The sequence below is a fragment of the Triticum aestivum genome, chromosome 7A, assembly GCF_018294505.1.
Source record: "Triticum aestivum cultivar Chinese Spring chromosome 7A, IWGSC CS RefSeq v2.1, whole genome shotgun sequence".
Classification (NCBI taxonomy): domain Eukaryota; kingdom Viridiplantae; phylum Streptophyta; class Magnoliopsida; order Poales; family Poaceae; genus Triticum; species Triticum aestivum.
In genome coordinates, this window is record NC_057812.1 from 472,548,576 (window position 1) to 472,560,275 (window position 11,700).

The window sequence follows — 11,700 nt, forward strand, 5'->3', positions numbered from 1 at the left end:
CAACTGGGGAGGCTGGAGGGTCCAAGAAAGGGAGGACCCTTCTGAGGACCACTCCACCAACGCCGACGACAACGAAGAGTAGTGGCCGCTCTGGGCCAAGCCCCTGGCAAAATCGTAAGTATCCGGATACCAGAATGACTCATGGCATTCCTTTATTGCATAGTATCTTCTGACGCCGAATATAATTATGCAGTCCACCCAAGGCCCGGCTCGACGTGTCGTCGAGCGGTTCCCTGGATTCGTCGGACGTGAATAGTTTTTCACTTCTGACCGCTACCTCCCCCTGCCCTACGGACGACGTCGAGGTGCTATCCCAGAAGGCTCCAAGCCAGGAGGAGGTGGTCCTGGAGGCGCCACAAGGCGACCTCTCGGACCCCAGGTGTAAAGGGGACAAAGCCCCAGAGGGCTCCAAGTCCGGCCCTGGGCCGGACACCGCACCGGAACCTGCAATGGTTCCGGAGTCTGGCAGGCGGCCCCCTAAGAAGAAGGGCAAGCCTGCGACGCCGGTGACCTCCGTCCGACCAAAGGCATCGGACAATTTGCTGGAGGTGCTTAATGGTGCCTCCATCGACGAGGAGCACCGCACTATTATGAGTGCGGTGATCCAGAAGGTTCAATCCGCCAAGAGCGGGCTGACTGAAGCTTGTGCCAGCCTGCTAACAGGCTTTGAGGTATGAAAAATATGTGAAAATATTACCGCATAGACAGTAGCCCCTGATGCTCTGTTTGGCGTTCGGAAAGCAAAGCTGTATAGAGGATCTAATAACATTCACAGGAGTCTAACATAATTAAGGTAATATGCGTATGTAGGCTTCGCTACTGGCCTCTGCCACACTGACGGTGGAGGTGGATGCGCTGAAGCAGAGCCTCGAGCGGTCCGAGCAAGAGCTCGGCCTTGCCAAGAAGCAGCTCAAGGAAAAAGAAGGTAAGTAATACCTTGTGGAGTTTATTTAAAAAGATGCAGTTGCAAAAAATGACAGGATCGCTATTGGTGTCATAGGGACCACGACAGAGGTGGCGACCCTTAAGCAAGCGCTGTCCGAGGCTGAAAAGAAGGCAGCCACGGAGCGCACAGAGCGGGAGAAGCAGGAGGCGCGGGTTGGCGAGGTGCAGCAAGAGCTTCAGGCTCTCGTGAAAAAACATGAGAGTTTGGAGCTTGACTCGAAGACGCGAGAGTCCGAGCTCGCGGCGGCCCTTGAAAATGCTAAGTCTGCCAAGGCCGAAGCCCAGAAAGCCCTCCAGGAAGTTGAGGCGATGAAGAAGATAGTGGTGGGTAAGGCATTCTTTATGCAAAGCAAGCATGTGAAAGTGAATTACTTGTTACTTACCCGAGTCCGGAGCTCTCCAGGAGTATTCGCAGATTTGCCCCACAGTGTGTCCGATGCTGCCGCTTTCTACCGAGCCAAGGAGGGCAGCTCGACGGAGAAGGTGTTCTGGTCTTAGTATGCTGAGGCCGGACACCCGGTTCCTTTGAGCGACCAGCTGAAGCGGATGATCGAGCTCCATAAGGCGGCCGAACAGGCCATGAGGGGCCTTATAGTTCGGCTGTGGCCTGGAGAGGCCCTGTCTGGGAGCTGCTTTGGGTTGGTGAGGCGGCTAGTGGACGCCTGTCCATGGCTTGAAGTCATCAAGCGCTCCGTCTGCATCGAAGGTGGCCGTAGGGCGCTTGCCCGCGCTAAGGTGCACTGGGGCAAGATGGATGCAGAGAAGCTTGTGAAGGACGGGCCACCGCCAGGCAAGGAGCATCGCCACCCCGAGATGTATTATGAGGGCGTCTTGAAGGGTGCCCACCTTGTGGTAGACGAATGTACTAAAGATGTAATATTTGAGTAAACTCGCTCGTGTTATCCTGTGCGCTGAAAATTTGTTCATATGCGCTATGCAATGCTTGTTTTGATTTAAAATATTACCTTCTATGCAGCCGTTTATAAAATCTGAGAGATGGCGAGTCGTCGGCTTCTGCCCCCTTGCCATGAGTGTTGGGGTGTTCGGGATAAACCTGAGCACTCTTTTCCCATTGTTGGGTCCTTCGAGGGAGGTGCTCAGCACAACGAACAAGGCAATCAGACTATAATGCGTTATCACTCTCACTTATCCATAGAATTCTATATTTTAAATTTCGGCGAAGCCCCTAGTGTTCGGAAAACCGAGTTCAGGGTGCTATACACGCCTAGGCCGGACAAAGACGACTCCTCGCTCTAAGCAGCATGAGTCTTTAGGGACTCGAAACCTCTCGAACAGCGACCAGCTCTCGCCCTATCATGATAGTCAGTTTTAGCTTTCTCTACTGGGGCACAATCGCAGTAGTTCTCCCAGTGCTACCTTAGCCGATATAGCGGAACGTAAGGTACCAAAACATGGGAGCCGGGAAACCCAACTATTGACCAAAGACATGATAAGTTTGGAGGGCCGCACTTGTGAAAGTTTTCGGACTTCTCACGCCGTATTATGGGGTGCTTGAGCCCCTGGCGTATTGGCCGTACCAAAGTGTATGGGTGCTAAATGTCATGATTGAACATATATATTGGAAAATGAATAAATAGAGAATGCAATAATAAGCTGAATCTAAGCATTGTTTATTTTAAACGGCTGCTGCAAAAGCAGAACGATACAAATAGTGTGGTAAGCATGAGAGGGACTATTTAACATGTCCCCTCCAGGGGCAGGCTGCGGAATGGTATGTGAAACAGGTATACTGCTCGTTATAGAGACCACCTGGGAGTTCCATAGTGCGGCGTAGCTTTCTGCTTCCCTGGTTGTTGTATCGTTTGTGCGGCAATTTTACTGCCGACCCGGTCGTCCGGAGAGTGGAGTCCTGAAAGTAAGAAAAAATGACAAAAATCTGCAGCCCCTAGTGCGGTTGATCCGCGTTTCAGGCGTGCCATGATGGTGCCCCTCCCCTTGTGCCCATGGTACTTTCAGAGCGTAGTTATGTACGCATAGCACTGATTTCACCGTTTCGCGAGGGCGGGGGTTGGGGCCGCACTGCTATGCTTGCTCAGAACGTGCCAGGCGGTCTTGTTGTAGGTTGCTCCTGGTGCGCTTGACGGTGTCCGGATGTTTAATAGCCGGAATGGAGAATTGCCTTGAGAGGCTGCTTTGTACTTCCGCTGCGAGGGCTGCCGTATGCTCCTCCCTTCTGAGGGAGCGTTCGGTGTTTCCATTGACCGTAATGACTCCTCGAGGGCCTGGCATCTTGAGCTTGAGGTATGCGTAGTGTGGAACCGCATTGAACTTCGCAAATGCAGTTTGTCCGAGCAGCGCGTGATAGCCACTGCAGAATGGGACTATGTCGAAAATTAACTCCTTGCTTCGGAAATTATCCGGGGATCCGAAGACCACCTCAAGTGTGACTGAGCCTGTACTGTTGGCCTCTACGCCTGGTATGACGCCTTTAAAGGTCGTTTTTGTGGGTTTAATCCTTGAGGGATCTATGCCCATTTTCCGCACTGTATCCTGATAAAGCAGGTTCAGGCTGCTGTCGGAGTCCATAAGGACTCTAGTGAGGTGAAATCCGTCAATGATTGGGTCTAGAACCAATGCAGTGATTCTGCCATGACGGATACTAGTGGGGTGGTCCCTTCGATCAAAAGTGATCGGGCAGGAGGACCATGGGTTGAACTTTGGGGCGACTGGCTCCAACGCATATACGTCCCTGAGTGCATGCTTCTGCTCCCTTTTGGGGATGTGGGTTGCATATATCATGTTCACCGTCCGCACTTGTGGGGGGAAGCCCTTCTGTCCATTATTGTTCGGTGGCCGGGGCTCTTCGTCCTCGTCGCTGTCCAGCCCCTTGTCTCTATTTTCGGTATTTAACTTACCGGCCTGCTTGAACACCCAACAATCCCTGTTGGTGTGATTGGCTGGCTTTTCGGGGGTGCCATGTATCTGGCACGAGCGATCGAGTATTCGGTCCAAACTGGACGGGCCCGGAGTATTTCTTTTGAATGGCTTTTTCCGCTGACCGGGTTTAGAGCCTCTGAATCCGGCATTAACTGCCGTGTCCTCTGCATTGTCGCTGTTAATGCGGCACTTTTGCTTGTTGTGACGCGACCTGCCACTGCTGTCCTTGGTATCCGAATTACCAGGGCTCTTGGTCATGTTATTGCTACGAGCCAGCCAGCTGTCTTCTCCTGCGCAAAAAGCGGGTCATGAGTGTCGTGAGGGCTGCCATAGATTTCGGCTTTTACTGTCCGAGGTGCCGGGCAAGCCACTCATCACGGATGTTATGCTTGAAGGCTGCTAGGGCCTCGGCGTCCGGATAGTCGACGATTTGATTTTTTCTTAGTTAAGAACCGTGTCCAGAATTGTCTGGCAGATTCCTCTGGCTGCTGAATTATGTGGCTCAGGTAATCGGCGTCTGGTGGACGCACATAGGTGCCCTGGAAATTGTCGAGGAATGCGGCTTCCAGGTCCTCCCAACAACCAATTGATTCTGCTGGCAAGCTGTTAAGCCAATGCCGAGCTGGTCCTTTAAGCTTGAGTGGGAGGTATTTGATGGCGTGTAGATCATCACCGCGGGCCATGTGGATATGAAGGATATAGTCCTCGATCCAGACCGCAGGGTCTGTTGTGCCATCGTATGATTCAATGTTTACGGGGTTGAAACCCTCTGGGATTTGATGATCCATTACTTCGTCTGTGAAGCATAGTGGGTGTGCGGCCCCTCTGTACTGGGCTATATCACGACGTAGCTCAAATGAGCTTTATCTGCTGTGTTCGGCCCGGCCGGACTTGCTGTATCCGGCGTGACGGTTATCATCTCGTGTCGTGGGGCGCCCACGCGATCCGTAGATTGATATTGTTTGCTTTCCCTTGTCCTCCAACATATCACACAGGTCCGGCGCGTTTCCCCGTGCCTTGGTATTTTTTGAGCGACGCCGGGGTGCGGCTTGAGTGGAGGGCCGAGAGGCCTCTCTGTCGCGGCTGCGAGGTGGCCGATCAGCAGCCTCATGCGCTGGTGATGTAGGTTTAAGCGCTTCCTCCTCCAATTGGGGTAGCAACCTGCGCTTTGGGTAGCTATTGGAGGGGCGTTCGAGTTCGTATTCCTCGGCCGCAAGGACTTCAGTCCATCTATCGGCTAGCAAATCTTGATCAACTCTAAGCTGTTGCTGTTTTTTCCTAAGGCTACTCGCCGTGGCCATAAGCCTGCGCTTAAAGCGCTCTTGTTCGTAGGGATCCTCGGGCACGACAAATTCGTCGTCGCCGAGGCTTGCCTCGTCTTCGCAGGGGGCATGTAATTATCATCCTCTTCCTCTCTGTCTGCCGCCCTCTCAGGAGGGTTGGCGTCTCCATCCTCCTGCGCCGAGTCTTGCTGGAGGGAGTTGTCTTCGGCACTGTCTGGGGTGTTATTATCTCCCGTGTTGGTATCACCGTTTTTGCTTTGGCGGGACTTAGAGCAGTGCCGCTGACGCTGGCGCTTGGGTTGCTTCTTGGAGGGGTCATCCCCCGTTGTTCCGTCGCCATTGCCTTCTTTGGGTGTATCCACCATATATATGTCATATGACGAGGTGGCTTTCCAGTGCCCTATAGGCGCTGGTTCATGTTCATCTCCTACGTCATCGTCCATACCATTGATGTCCTCGGACTCGAAGTCTAGCATGTCGGTTAAATCATCGACAGTGGCTACGAAGTGGGTGGTGGGTGGGCATCGAATTTCTTCGTCGTCCGCATCCCAATCCTGTTGGCCATAATCCGGCCAGGACTCTCCTGATAAAGAGAGAGACTTTAACAAATTCAGAATATTGTCGAAGGGCGAGTGCTGAAAGATATCCGCGGTGGTGAATTCCATGATAGGCGCCCAATCGGATTCGATTGGCAGGGGTGCAGAGGGTTCAGAGTCCGGAGAAGAGTCCGGCACCTTGGAGTCACGGGCTTCGCAGAGGATAAGGCTAGTGTTCGGCACGATCCCCATTGAGACTGCAGCCCCTGAGGCGGGGTCTAGCCACCCATCCTCGATCGGCGCGGTTGGCTCTGAACTAAGGGTCGGAGCTAATGCGGGTGCGGCTTCCAGGGCACTGTTCAGCGGTAAGGTTAAGTCATGCCCATCGTGACAGTGCGGCGTGCCCGGCTGCGGCTCGAATCCGTCGAAGATCAAGTCTCCGTGGATGTCAGCCGTGTAGTTCAAGCTTCCAAATCTGACCTGATGGCCAGGGGCGTAGCTTTGAATCTGCTCCAGAGGCCAAGCGAATTGGCCCGCAGTGCAAAGCCGCCGAATACGAAGATCTGTCCGGGGAGAAAAGTCTCACCCTGGACCACATAGCTGTTGATGATCGGAGGAGCCATCGGACCTAAAGATGACAACACAGAGGAACTCTCAATGAGAGCACCAATGTCGGTGTCAAAACCGGCGGATCTCGGGTAGGGGGTCCCGAACTATGCGCCAGGCAGATGGTAATAGGCGGCAAGGGACACAATGTTTTTACCCAGGTTCGGGCCCTCTCGATGGAGGTAAAACCCTACTCCTGCTTGATTAATATTGATGATATGGGTAATACAAGAGTAGATCTACCACGAGATCAGAGAGGCTAAACCCTAGAAGCTAGCCTATGGTATGATTGTTGTTCGTCCTACGGACAAAAGACCCTCCGGTTTATATAGACACCGGAGAGGGCTAGGGTTACACAGAGTCGGTTACAATGGGAGGAGATCTACATATCCGTATCACCAAGCTTGCCTTCCACGCCAAGAAAAGCCCCATCCGGACACGGGACGAAGTCTTCAATCTTGTATCTTCATAGTCCAAGAGTCCGGCCAAAGGTTATAGTCCGGCTATCCGGACACCCCCTAATCCAGGACTCCCTCACATGGCATATGAGATAAATGATGCAAATGAAGCATAGCAATATCATCACAAGAAAAACAAATGCCAATAACCATGGGCTTTTCATCTATGCCATAAGTGCAAATTGGGTTAATTTTAATGGCATATGCATAGTCACTATGAAGAGATTGCAAATATGACATATTGTTGATCTCATGCATAGCATATGACAAGTCAAGCGGATTGTCAAACATGATGTGACCTAGAGAATTGTCACAAGAAATCCTATGTAACATGGCATCACAACTAGGCAATTCAACATGCTCATCATCATAGTCATCATAAAGTGGTAAGGCATGACATGAGGAAGTCGCACTAGCATGAAGCATGGGAATAGGTGGATCAACATCATGCAAGCAATCAATGTCAAGAATGTCCACTAGTGGGACTAGAGCATCACCTTCACCTATGGTACCTTGTTCATTCCACTCAAGTGGTGTAGGTGAGGTGGTAAAGACCAAATCGTGGTCATCTTCATCATGATGGAACCATGTGGGGGTGCATCATAGTCCACCATGGCCATCGTCTTGTCCAAAGGGAGGACGAAGTCATCGAAGATCGGCGCGTCATCATAGATGGGACCTAGAACCAAAGGAGAACACACAATAGAGGTAGAGGTTAAGTTGTTAGAAAGTGAAATGGCCTCATATGCCTCATCAACTACCTCACTCTCTCTATGTGGTGGTGGCTCACTCGCTCCCTCAAGGTAGGTGCACTCAATGTCGCATATGGTGGAGTCACTCAAATCACTCAAGTGGTGGTGGTGGTGGCTCTCCACACATGGGAATTGGGGCAAGTCATGAGATATGGGGCTAGTGGTGAAGTCACTCTCAATCTCAATATGGTGGCTAAAGTCACTCAAGTCATCATACGTCACCGTGGTCGAAGGGAAAATCCCATGCTCAACCGTCTCATCATCGTCGCCATGGATGAAGGCCGAAGATGGCACATCATCACTCTCGTCGTGGATGAAGGTCGAAGATGGCACAACATCACTCTCGTCTCCTAAGATGGAAGCATCATCCTTACTCGTCACCATGTCGCTTGCCTCCAAAGCTTGGTCCTTTAAGATCTCCGTCGTCGTACTCGTTGCCGCACCATCTTAAAAAAGAGTCATGGAGGACTCGGCATCATCAAGGCCACAAAGAGGGTTGGCGGTGAATTCGAACTTGGGAGGATCGTCTTGGAGCTCATCGGGCTTGGACATCGTGGTGGTACTAGCCTCATGCTCGCCGTGTTGGAGCTTGGTTGTCGAGAAGTGTGCTTGGGGTCGAGAAGCCTTGGCCTTCATGAGTTCTTGTTCCGCCTTGAGAGCACCAATGTAGTTGTCATCGAGGGACTTGTAGTTCTCGAGGAAGATAGTCTTGGAGATGTCGTTGTTCAATCCCTTCATGAAGTGGAACTTCATTAAAACGGGGTCGTCCATGCCGGCACGTCGCAAGGCATGCTTCATCTCCTTGCAGTACTCGTCGATGGACTTGGATCCTTGGATGGTGTTCTCCAATTGGCGTAGAAGTTGTTCAGTGTAGGTTGGAGGCACGAACTCTCGCCACATAGCTTTCTTCGTCTTGGGCCAACTCATGTCGTTGCTCTCCGAAGGTGTGTGAAGCCACCATGTGGACGTGTAGTCGTGGAAGTTTCTTGAGGCGCACTTCACTTGATCTTCGGGAGGAACTTGATGTAGCTTGAGGTAGTCGTCCATCAAATGCTCCCACTCGAGATACTCCTCGGGTTCTAGAGTCCCATAGAAAGGAATCTCGTTGTTGGTGTCGAGGTCGTAGTAGTTCGAGGGAGTAGTGGACTTGAGCTCGTGGAGTAGGCGAAGATGTCTTACATCCGAAGGCGAAGATGCCTTGAAGTCACTTGGCGAAGATGCCAAAGGTGTTGAAGAAACTATGGTCTTGGGGTTGATGTCGCGGCTCTGTATAGCCCATACTCACGGGGGTGCTGGAGGCCGTGTGCATGGGGGTCGAGGGCCCGTGTGCACGGGGGTGGCAGAGAAGCCAACTCTCGTCCAGTAGGTCGCTCGTCATGGTCTTGTCGATGTTGATGCTTGTGTGTACTTGCCGGAGATGGTAGCTCGGAAGTCTTTGCACTTGAGCGTCTTCTTGAAGATGAGGAAGACCGCTTGCGGTTCTTGATGAGGGCTTTGATGTCCTCCATTTGAGCTTGCATCTTGGCGTCGTTGGAGTTGTTCGTGGCATCAAACTCGTCGTTGTTGTTGTATACCGGAGGTGAAATGCCTTGCCTATCCATCACAAGACTCAAGCAAAGGTGAGTAGGAAATGAGATAAACAATACCAAGTTACCTTTTCCCAAAGTTGAGGATGTATCTCGTATCACTCAATGTGAGATGAAAGAATAGTGGAATTGGTACCCGACTTGTTCACTCACACCGATCAAGTAAAGCTTATGGAGGAGCTTGGTGAGGATAGTGGCACAAAAAATTTGATGCAAAATGTTAGCAAGAGTCAATAATGTTGGAAAATATTCACAAATTCGCAAGTGAAACAAGTAGACCAATAGCAATATGTGGCACACGGATAGATAAATGGGGTCATGCAACCAAGGAATGAACACAAAATGTGGAATCCGTGGAAAATGCTCATGTTGCATAACTCAAGAGAGACGCTAGCACGATTGCTCAATAGGCGGATACGACACTTGTGCACAACCTATAAGATGCAAAATGTATGAGCTTTCTATCCCAAGTATGCTATGTGTATGATGTTCCCGTTGTTCCTCTCAAGATGATCCAAGATGATCGGATATGACAATCTTATGTGCAATGGTATGATGCTATGGCACTTGCTTACAAGCTCTTTGCTCTCTTTTCTTTGCTTAAAAGCTTATTCTCTTTTTTTTATATGGCCACTATGCGAAATGCACAAACCAAGATAGCAATTGTGTATATGCGGGAACAATCTTCTGACACAAGAGATGATATGATGATACCAATATGGTATGCAATGGAAGGTGTAGGTCACTAATGTGCACAAGTAACGTTGCCGGCAATACTCAAATGGCTAGTCTCGATAGGCAAGGGACGCAAAATGGGCTAGGGGTTATCAATGCAATTGCAAGGGGAATGTACAATGGTGTCGTCGAGGTTACCGTCCTTTGTGATGATGATTGGCGGTGTTCTTGATGTAGATACCAAGATGATGTAGACCCGTCCCTAGTAGCCGAAACACCTTAGGAAACGGTAAAAACCACGAACTCAAAATCTCAAATGACAATGTCAAATGGTGGTAGCGGAAAGCGGTGGTTGTGGTTGAAGAAGAAGCAACCGTCCCTAAGTAGCCGAAACACCTTAGGAGACTCAAGTCACCACTCAAACAACCACAAATGCTAAATGGAGCAAAATGGGTTAGGTTGCGGAAGGCTATGGTGGTTTTTGCGGATGATATGGTGGAAGGCCTAGGCAAAGATGCCAAAATTTCAAAATTTTGATGGAGTCAAATGGTGATGGAACCTATCTAGATGGATGGGGGATGTCAATAGCTACTCAACGAGCTAAAGAACGCGAAAATCGGACTCCGGATGTGGAAGTTATGGGCAAAACGGTGAAGCACTCGCGGCTGTCCTGGGGGGGGGGGGGTCATGCGCACGGGGGTAGGAGCCCATGGGCACAGGGTCCCATGCGCACGATACAGGGCTGTGGGCACGGGGTGTCCAGAGACTTTTCGGGGGGCTGTGCGCACAGGGTCTGGGGTCCATGGGCACGGGGTGGGCGGAAATTTTGCGATTTCGTGGCGGAAATTGGAGATTTCTTAGGCAAAATTGGGGAGATTTTGGGGTTGGATGGTGGGGAAAAGATGGGGGGAGGCTAGATCCACTTGAAAGCAAGCAAATCCATGTATCAAATCCAACAAAACATCACCAAACCAACAAATCACAAAAAAAATGGGGCTATTTTTTGGTGGGGATTTTCGAACTTAGGACGAAATCAACAAAACTAGGCTAGAAAACAAAGAGGGGGCTCCAATTTCGTGAGAAACCATGGCTCATGATACCAAATGATATAGGGTGGAACCCTAAGTGGAGATCTTTCACGAATTGGAGGGGGAATCCCCAAGAACAAGATGAACACAAGAGGGAAAACAAGAGGAACACTCAAGAACAAGTCCAATCACACATCCACTAGACAATCAAACACACAAGATCCACAAGGTAAATGAACAATCAAAGGGAAATAAGATACATGGTAAAGTTCATCCCAAATCCTATGAAGGAGATGAGGTCTTGGTGATCCTATGATGGGGATCTAGCCACTAGGGATCTTCTCCAAAGGAGGTCTTGATCTCCATGGGAGAGGTCTCTCTCTCTCTCTCAAGAGGAGGAGTGGTACAAGGAGCAAAGCTCACAAATATCTCATCTAATACTTTGCTAACCCTAACATATGGTCTAGGTACCGAATATCTAGGCATGGGGACGAAGTGGATGAAGAGGAGGCCCAAACAGCAATCACAGTCATCCATCCTGTAGGGCCTGTGCGCACGGGGTAAGTTGGGCCCGTGCGCACGGGGGTCCCGTGGGCACGGTATAGGCCCGTGCGCACGGGGTGCTCCAGTGCCAGCTCCCGGTGTAGCCCGTGGGCAAGGGGTCTTCGGGGCCCGTGCGCACGGGGTCGCCTAGGACCTCCTGTCCAGCTGTGGTTGAGCTTCCCGTTCTTCCTCGTGGCCTTGGGGTCCTTCTCCTTGGCCTCCGGGATGCTCCTTAGCTGCTCGGCGGCGGTCGCCCTCGTACCTAATGATGCACAACATTCCGTGGTGAGGTAGCGACCAAGTCCCATAGATATTCATGTAAATCTTGAAGAGGAGTGGGTTCACCTTATGTCCGGTAGGTCCACTTGGGGCTTGATGAAGGTCTACATG